The sequence below is a fragment of the Caretta caretta genome, chromosome 14 (genome assembly GCF_965140235.1).
Source record: "Caretta caretta isolate rCarCar2 chromosome 14, rCarCar1.hap1, whole genome shotgun sequence".
Classification (NCBI taxonomy): domain Eukaryota; kingdom Metazoa; phylum Chordata; order Testudines; family Cheloniidae; genus Caretta; species Caretta caretta.
Window position 1 is genome coordinate 32,415,449 of NC_134219.1, and position 8,971 is coordinate 32,424,419.

Genomic DNA, 8,971 nt, shown 5'->3' on the forward strand with positions numbered 1-8,971 from the left:
TTAGCTGTCTAAGCAGTTGACCTGGTGCACAGGGCTCACAGGCCAGATAGGACGTGTTTACACTGCCGCTGGGAGTGTGCCTCAGCCCAGGTAGACAGATTTGCACTAGCGGGTCTTGACCTGCCACACTAGCAGTGTGAACATCACAGTTGGGCTGAAGCCGAGGATGTTGGTTGGGCTCAAGTGCCTGAGATGCAGCCCAAGCCACAATGTCCACACAATTTTTATCATGCTAGATCGTGGCTTGCTAATGTGAGTCTTGTTTTCAGCTGCAGTGTAGACATACTGTCAGAGAAAAACACCGTTCTCACTCTCAGGTTGGGTGCAGCAAGGCAGATACAGTTTATTATCTCAAGCAATTGCATGGAGGGAGAGAGTGCACTGGGACACAGGGTTTCCCCCACCTAGGCAGGTCTCTCCCAGATAAACAATTAGAGCGAGTATTTATACCTTTATTACAGACAGTAATAAGCAAGAACTGCATATTGTTTATACATATTCCTTCATGATATCTTGTTTTTCTTACCATTTCTCTTATAGTCTGCATTCTATTCTTATCTAATACAAGGTCACAACAGCCTCTTTCACAGTTGTTTTCTACTCGCTTCGCCCTATCTCCGCTTCTACAAATCTCACGTTATTAAAGCTAGAGTTAGCCTGACTCCTGCTCATTTCAGAGGCCTGCATCCAAATTCCCTTTATCTACTTCCACACTCCCCCCTTTTGTGCTTCCAGCACAACTATTAATTTTAAACTTCCATTTTCATTAAATTTTGTATTTCAAACTTTGCATCAGATACTTAGGGGTTTTAATTGGATACAATGACAATGCAAGGTTAGTATGGACATGGAAAGTATTATTATTATTACATCCTTTATAACAACAATAACATAACCCTAAACCCAATAACAACAGTACAAGCAATAACATGTCCACAATAATACTACAATGGGGTTGTTGCACAGTTTTAGTCACAAAACACAATACATCATACTTAGTACATAAGGTAGACACTCTATAAGCGGTATGAAAGGCATACTTTTCAACTTGACATATATTTTGAAGCATATGAAGTTGCCCTTGTAACTCAGAAATTTTCTGAATCTCTGGTAGGAGTGAAAGTAAATTTTGGAATCGATCAGGTATTAGGGTGGTCCAGTTAAAGGGTATCTGAAACATAAGGGCTGATTGAAAAATTCTATCCGCAGGCCTGCAGCAGTGGTGAGATTAAAATGAATATCTTGTAATATGGTGGCCTCAACATGCACACATCTATCATTAGCTTGGAAGAGTAGGTGTCCTGTCAGGGTAGTTCCTTGTCCCATACCCTCCCAACAAATGTTATCATGAACAGTGACAACTTCCTCTGGCTTCAGTTTAAGTACACACTGAAGCTGTGGGGTTCTAATGGCCAGAATGTCCATTGACTCCCTCTCCCTATCCAAATGTTGGGTGTTATTCTGGGAGCACTGACTTAAAATCTGTTAGCCATACCAGGTAGTCTAAGTTCCCAAATGTCTCGGTGAATTACCCAGTCCACATGCATCCTCCCCACAGACCCAGCAGGATATGGGTCCACCTCCACCCAGAAAATCTCCAAGTGTGTCTCCATGGCCACAGATCAGATGATACTCCTGAAGTGTCTGTAAGGTCAGTCGGCCAGGCTTCATGCTCAAGATCACTCTGAATGGCCATCAGCTGGTCATTCAGGAAATCCTGGATTTCTGAGCAAGCCACATCCCACTGCAATGCCTTTCCAGCCTCAGTGATATTCAGTACCTCTGTTAACAGCTTCTGGGTCATCGAACTAAGGGCGGAGATAACGTGTAATTCACCCACTCCAGCCTGAACCTGGGTTAGTTGTGCTCCAGTTATAAGGCCAGTGGCTTTTTCCAATTGTCCTAATTTCTCTTCATGTTCTTGGTTTCTATAAATATTCCAAATTGCTGCTGCACTATTGGCTCCATCCCATAGGGATCCAGCTAAGTCCCTTTTCTTTCTAGAGGAAACCCAGGCCCTTTGTTGTGTTAACCTAATGGCAGCCCCTTTTGAGCAATTTGGATATGTAGAGGTAATCAGAAACTGGACAAGGGCAGTGTGAATTTTATAGTCCCTAGTGTAGCATTAATCACAGTCCATTGATATCCTACTACATCTCTTTCTGGTACAGTACTATACCACATCTGTTGGCTAAACACTTTCATATACTTCTGAGAGGCATTAGCATCAATGGCATAAGAGGGGGTATATTGCAATATGGTACAGGTTAAATTATTAGTTACTGGAATAATTTCAGTACAGGTAAAATTTCCAGTGACAGAACAAACTCTTTGGGTATATGTTTGGTTATTCACTAATTGGGTGACCAAATAACAATGAGGGCCTCTTTCGTTTAACATTTTACCGACTCCAGGAATGACCACCATATCTACTTCGCTATAGAACCCACTAATCTCAATTTCTGATTCTCGGGGTTCATCTGTAGTGATATCATATATTTCTATTTCCACTGATCCATTTGTTTTCCATTCAATTGTTCTCTCATATGAACTATTCTGAACCTTAAAAAAATAAATTTTCTGAACAACATTTCAATAAATCACTTAGATGTGAAGGTCTTGGCCAATAGGTTTCGTTAGAATATACAGTATCATTTGTATTTGGGTAACTTACAGGAGTGGTGGCAAAGGTGGAGGGGATGGTGGGAGTAATGTTCATGGCAGTAAGGCGTTTTTGGTATTCAACACCCGGAAGCCAATTAGGGAGGGCAGTGCATTCTGATGGTACTTGCCCATAATCACAGATTCCAGCCCCTGGAATAAACCCACCCCACCACTTCACTCCACATTCCCAAGAATACATCCCACAACTCCCTCCCTGCCAATGTACAATGCTCCGTCTTCGCCACCAAGGCCAATTTTCAATGTCTTTTGTAGTCAGGGATCCTTGGATCTTGGTGGTTTCAGCAGAGCGGGCGTTCCTTCTTCTCTCTTGGAACAGTCATGGTTTTGCATTATACAGAGGAGATGCTACTAGCACGTCACCCTGTAGTGCTTTGGTTTCTTTAGCAAATGCTGAATGCAGGTTAGCTCTGTCAGTGGACAAGGGAGAGGTTACTAGCACTTCACCTTGTCCTTTCCCCTGCTGTCCAAAAGGAGGAAAGAAAAAACAGAAGGAGGGACAGGCTGATAAGTAGTCAAAGTGAAGTCATAGAATCATAGAATCGTAGAATATCAGGGTTGGAAGGGATCTCAGGAGGTCATCTAGTCCAACCCCCTGCTCAAAGCAGGACCATCTCGAGGCGGAGGGGTCTTTTTGCAGTAAGAAGCATGGGTCCAGGCAGTCAGTCCTTGGCACTTCACAGCTGTGTTGGTAGTTAGCAGGACATAATAAGGGCCTTTCCAGCGTGGAGCCAGGGCAGTCTTTTGCTGATGGACCTTTATGTAGACTGGGTTCTAGCGAGTGGCAGGGTTGTTCAGGATCCTTGGGTAGTGCTTCTTTCACCTCTGTATAAACAGACTTAACATATTTCATTAGTGCCTGACAGTGTTTTGCAGATCTCATGGCTGTTTGGGCACATTCAAGCCTCCTTCTCTTTCTTCGCTGTCAGCCAAGTCTTAGCTGTGAGCAGTGTCCTTTGGCGGGCCAGCGTCTTGTCTTTGGACCGAGCCTGCCAGCTACAGCATTGAGTTAACTCGTCCTCAGTTCTTTTTCCCCCTTCTTTTTGGCTTCTTTTAACCTACAAAGGAAACTTTCACTTTCCACTCACACACCTTTGTTCAAAAATGAACACATATACCTTGTCCATTATACAGCACTTTAGTCTTATTGTTCAATGTATGCCACATACACCCTTCTAGTAAAATGACTTTATTACAGAGCTTTGGAGCAACAAGCCAGGACAAGCACACCCACTTTTGAGGAGTCCTCTTGGTACAACCTCTGATGTCCAATAGCTTTCCTCCCTCCCCAGCCCACTGGCTAGAAATTTGAGGTAGCCAGAAGGATCCCATGTGCAATATGGGGAGTGGGTTAACCTTTCATGTCCTTGCTTCCAAAGACTGTTGGTGTGCAAATTTTAACAACAATTTTTTCAATTAAAAGATCTGGCCAATGACATTTCTTTTTCTTACTTAAGCAAATTTATTAAACTTTAGTATATCACATTTTCCTGATATTATCCAAACACTTTGTATTCCAAGTTGAATAAATCAAGTATCTGCATTTTGATTTAACCCTTCTATTTAGTGTTAAACTAAACTGTCCTATGAAAAAATAAACACAGCAATTCTGGCCACAAGACAAACACCACAAGACAGGACATAGAACACAGAACATAATTCCTATTGTGCCAATAAATTCATGATATGTTGAATTGTTTTTCAGCTGGCATCAGTTTTCTCTGATTTTCTGGAAGACAAAAAGAACATAGATCTACCCCTTCTGGGCAGTCAGTCATTGCTTAAAATATTTCCTTTTTATACAAATACCCTTGTTAATTGCAGGCAAAACAGAGGAATTACCCATATTTTCTTGTATTTGTTTCATAGGCAGCCCAGGTTTCAGTAGCTTCTACCTTATCAGTTAGGTAATTTACATTAAAACAGATGCTTTCTGGCTTGCTTTTGGATCCAAAGCTATCCACAGCTTAAAGATTCTTACTTAAAAAAGGACACAATAAACTTTACCAGACTTTTGATTGCCTTTTACTCTTAACTCCTGCTTTCAAACACACAGTGATCAGAAAAGGAGGACACCACCTATTGTAGCCCCTTGGAGCTTAACAAGACATTAATTAAGTAGCACTGTATAATTGCATTCCTTTGGAAAAGAGCCCAATTTTTTTCAAAATGGCTGCAAAGAAACCAATAATTCTTTTTCTTTCCAGTATTTCACAAAGTTCAACTGCTTAATTCCCTCCAGCAACTACAGAGTTAACTTCTCACTTTCCGTTCTTAAATCACTAGCTTATCACCCAAAACTACACCCAATCAACTCAGATTTTACCATTCCAAGTATTATTCCAGGATTTAAGTTTCCTATTCCTGTAATCATTTACTCCTTTTCTTTCACTATGCCCTCCAAGTTTCCAAGCTCTATCTGTTGCCTGCCCGCTTGGGCCTGATCCTGTTTTTCTTTCTGACTGTCCCTTCCATGGGCACCAGTTTTGTCCCACTACCAATTTAACGAGGAGGGTGGGCTTCTTAACTAGCCCCTAGCCCTCCTGGTCTCTTCTCTTAAATATTCTCACTCAGAAGGGCTACCCAAGTCCTCCCCCGTGAGGCTTGTTACCTGGACAGAACGCACTGGCCAATTGGCGTTTTAACTATTTAATTTCCTCTTATGGCAGACACACTGCTGTTACAGCATATGCTGAGCACAAGTGGTTAAATTTTGACAAGTCTCTGAAGGACTGGTACTTACTTAGCCAGTGCTTCCTTTTCTGCCTGGAAGTCCTGTCTTAAGGCTTACAACTTGTCCTGGGTGTAGGTTTGAGTTACTGCCTGGTTCATAATCTATACTTTTAATTGCTCAATTCTAGATGTCAGGTACACATCTCTTTCCTTATCCCCAACGCCTCTTTGTACCCCAGGCATGCTACGGCTAAGGTCGTATGCACCAAGGATTATATGCGTGAAGTGAGACTCCCCGAGTCCTCCCCTCCACCAACCTGGACTTCTACAACCAGGATTACACTCTTGCACTCTCTCACCACTGACTGGGGTGGAGAGAGTAATGCTAAACCACTCTCTGGTTCTCAGACCTACTGCGGCTGAGAGTGGGGCTCACCTTTAATCATGCAATTCTTAACATGTAATACCAACTGTGCCAAACAAAGCAAACGTAAAATATCAAGGGCAAAACAGATAGATGGTGTGCACTCTGCAGGGTTCTCCCACTCCTCAATTTTCCATTAAAACTGTGACAGATTTTCATTACCAATTTGCCTGTGCCTTAGTTGATCAGGCTAAAACCACAGGATCGTAGCACAGAGATGAAGAGAACATACCATGTGACTGAATTTAAAGCATTAATTAATAAAATAACAGCACTCAAGGGAAGAAAAATGTTAATGCTCAAACCCTGACCCCCTTTTATACTCACAAACACACTTCCCGGGATGGCCAGGCCCAGGAAGTAGGACAGAGAGAGAGAGAGAGAGAGAGAGAGATGGACAGGAGGTTATCCTGTGCACAGATTGTCCAGAGATATGCTGTAAAAATTTCCAACTTGCTTCCACTTTTGGGAGGTATTCCAGCCCAGGCCAGCTGCCTGTGGCTTCTTTAGCATCCCCAAACCACATAGGCTCCAGGGTTACAAAGGCAGACTGTTGGGTCTCACCGGGTGGCTAACCTTGACAAATGTGAACTCAGTCCTGCAACTTATTTGCCTTTGTTTTACCTTTGTCTATATTTTCTTCACAGCCAGCTGGGGCTGAAAGCAGGGTTTTTTTTGTGCTTGGCATGGTCTGTGTCAATTCTTGACCTTGAATGCAAAGTAGCTTTCTTCTTATCTCTAGGCCAAGCTAACTTTTCAAATTAACCCATTCCTTTCCCTCCTTGACTTCAGCCTTAACTAATTGGGAATATAAAGAAGCCAAGGGGTTAACAAAAAATAATTTGGGAGGCATCCGAATGCTTTACATTTCGTTTCAAAGTCTGTACTTGAGTTTTTAATTTTTCCTGGGAGTCCTTTAGACTCTGCACCCAACACTCGTGGAGTCTCTTTGTGGCTTCCTCTGAGGTGTATGATTTTATTTCAGTTGAAGGTACCTTCTAGTGGGAATTGTTTAGATGGATTATCACGCGTGTAAAGATTCCAATTTTCCAAATACCTGCAGGTCCTAGGACCATAATGTACGTACATGTAATATGCTGGCGTACCCTTAGGGGGTATGGGGGAATATTTAGACTGTCCCCCACCCATTTTCTAGACACACAGTAGGGAGCTGATAAGCTAAGAATATCTATTCTGCTCAAATCACTCACACAGGAAAGATTTATCGAGGATGTCCATGACCTTCCTACACCTCCCTTCAGCAAAGAGCGTCGGCTAGTCTCAGAGAGATGGCACGCTTACTCTGATTGCTTCCAGTGAGATGGTCAGACCAGTGGCTCATAAGCATGGGAGAAAGGGACAAGATGGATAGAGGCACACAACCCTAGACCCAGGCAGGCTGTTCACTGGGCGATGCCGTGCAGAGACAGCCCCCCTAGTCAGGATCTTTTATCTATCCACTGAGGTGCAGTCCACCAGGCTTGCATTAGAGACAGCCCTGGTCACGAGCCTTTGGCTTTGCAGGGTGCTCTGGGTATCTTCCAGTGAGAGAGAGAGAGAGAGAGAGAGAGACCCCCCCCCCATTCCTGTTTACCACGATGCATCTTTACCTTATGTCCGGACTTAATATAACCTTTCCCTTATGTGAGTCGGTAACAACCCCTCAGTACCGGTACATTAACCTTATTGGGGATGGCAAAAGTAAGTCCCCAGCACCACATCAAACTAACCTTAATGGGGGCAGCAAAACAGTTCCCCAGCACTGCTCTGTACCTGATCTTGCTGCACAATCAGTAAGTTTGGATGGTGTAAGCCCAAAAGGGACAGACGGCCTCACAGGCAGTCCTCCTCCAATACCCCAATAGAGATTTCAAAAGGTCGCTTACCTCTATTGTGGCACCATGGGGTTAGAAGGGGAATGATCCGTAGCAGCTGCTGTTGTCTCAGCGGGCGTTGCCATCCCGGACGAGCCCCCAAATTGCCAGAGAAAAACACCGTTCTCACTCTCAGGTTGGGTGCAGCAAGTCAGATACAGTTTATTATCTCAAGCAATTGCATGGAGGGAGAGAGTGCACTGGGACACAGGGTTTCCCCCACCTAGGCAGGTCTTTCCCAGATAAACAATTAGAGCGAGTATTTATACCTTTATTACAGACAGTAATAAGCAAGAACTGCATATTGTTTATACATATTTCTTCATGATATCTTGTTTTTCTTACCATTTCTCTTATAGTCTGCATTCTATTCTTATCTAATACAAGGTCACAACAGCCTCTTTCACAGTTGTTTTCCACTCACTTCTCACTATCCCTGCTTCTACAAATCTCACGTTATTAAAGCTAGAGTTAGCCTGACTCCTGCTCATTTCAGAGGCCTGCATCCAAATTCCCTTTATCTACTTGCATATCTCTGACTTCATACTCCTGGCCATTGTGGAGGTGCACATCTGGGGCATGAGCGTAAATAGGGCAGGTAGAGGGGAATGAAGAGCTGCAGTGACCTCGGGGAATGCCTGAAATAAAAGGTTCCTGGTGCTGATGGGCACCTGGCCCCCGGGGCTGCCCAAAGCCCCAGCTGGCAGCAGGGGCAGGTTTCTCTGGGCTCTCTCTGGTCCATTCGCTCTGGAGGTTTCTCTCTGCTCAGGAAGGAGAGAAGGTCTCTGGCTGGATCCCCCCTGTACTGCATTTCTGTCCCGAGGGGAGCAGAGATTCATTAGCTCCTGCCATGAGAATGCTCTGATTATTGCCAAGGGCGGGGGAATCACAACCCAGATCCACAGAGGGACTCGGGCATGGTGGGGCTCAGCGTTTGGGTGCCAAGGAACTCACAGGAACAGCACCATGATCCACAGAGCCTGAGGTTGGTGCCTGGGCCCCCTCTCCAAAGAATGGGCTGAGATTGAGATAGGTGCCCCTGAAAGGGAGCCACAAAACCCAGCATGCTAGATGGTGCCTTGCCTTGACTAGCCAACGGGAGGTGCCCAGCTGAGGGGTGTGTTCTAAACCCCACTCCTCTCACTGAGTTAGATGTGTAAGTCCAGGCTGCAGGGAGGTGCCCCGCTCTGCTTGTGAGCCATGTCCAGGAGCCCTCTGCCTGGAGTCAGGTGGGGCCAGTTATTGCAAGAATGCATTGGGCACCTGTCTCACTCCATGCACAATGGCTGGAGGAGACAGTGGTGACACCACTCGTGTT

General features: G+C 44.4%; 1 long non-coding RNA gene across 1 annotated transcript; it reads right to left on the bottom strand.

The window, feature by feature from the left end:
- Positions 1 to 318: 318 nt before the first annotated feature.
- On the bottom strand, positions 319 to 8,316 carry LOC142069228 (uncharacterized). The gene is made up of 2 exons (XR_012665023.1): positions 7,666 to 8,316; positions 319 to 4,411 (listed from the first exon to the last, which is right to left on the bottom strand). It is a non-coding gene; the product is annotated as an uncharacterized LOC142069228 (long non-coding RNA).
- Positions 8,317 to 8,971: the final 655 nt, after the last annotated feature.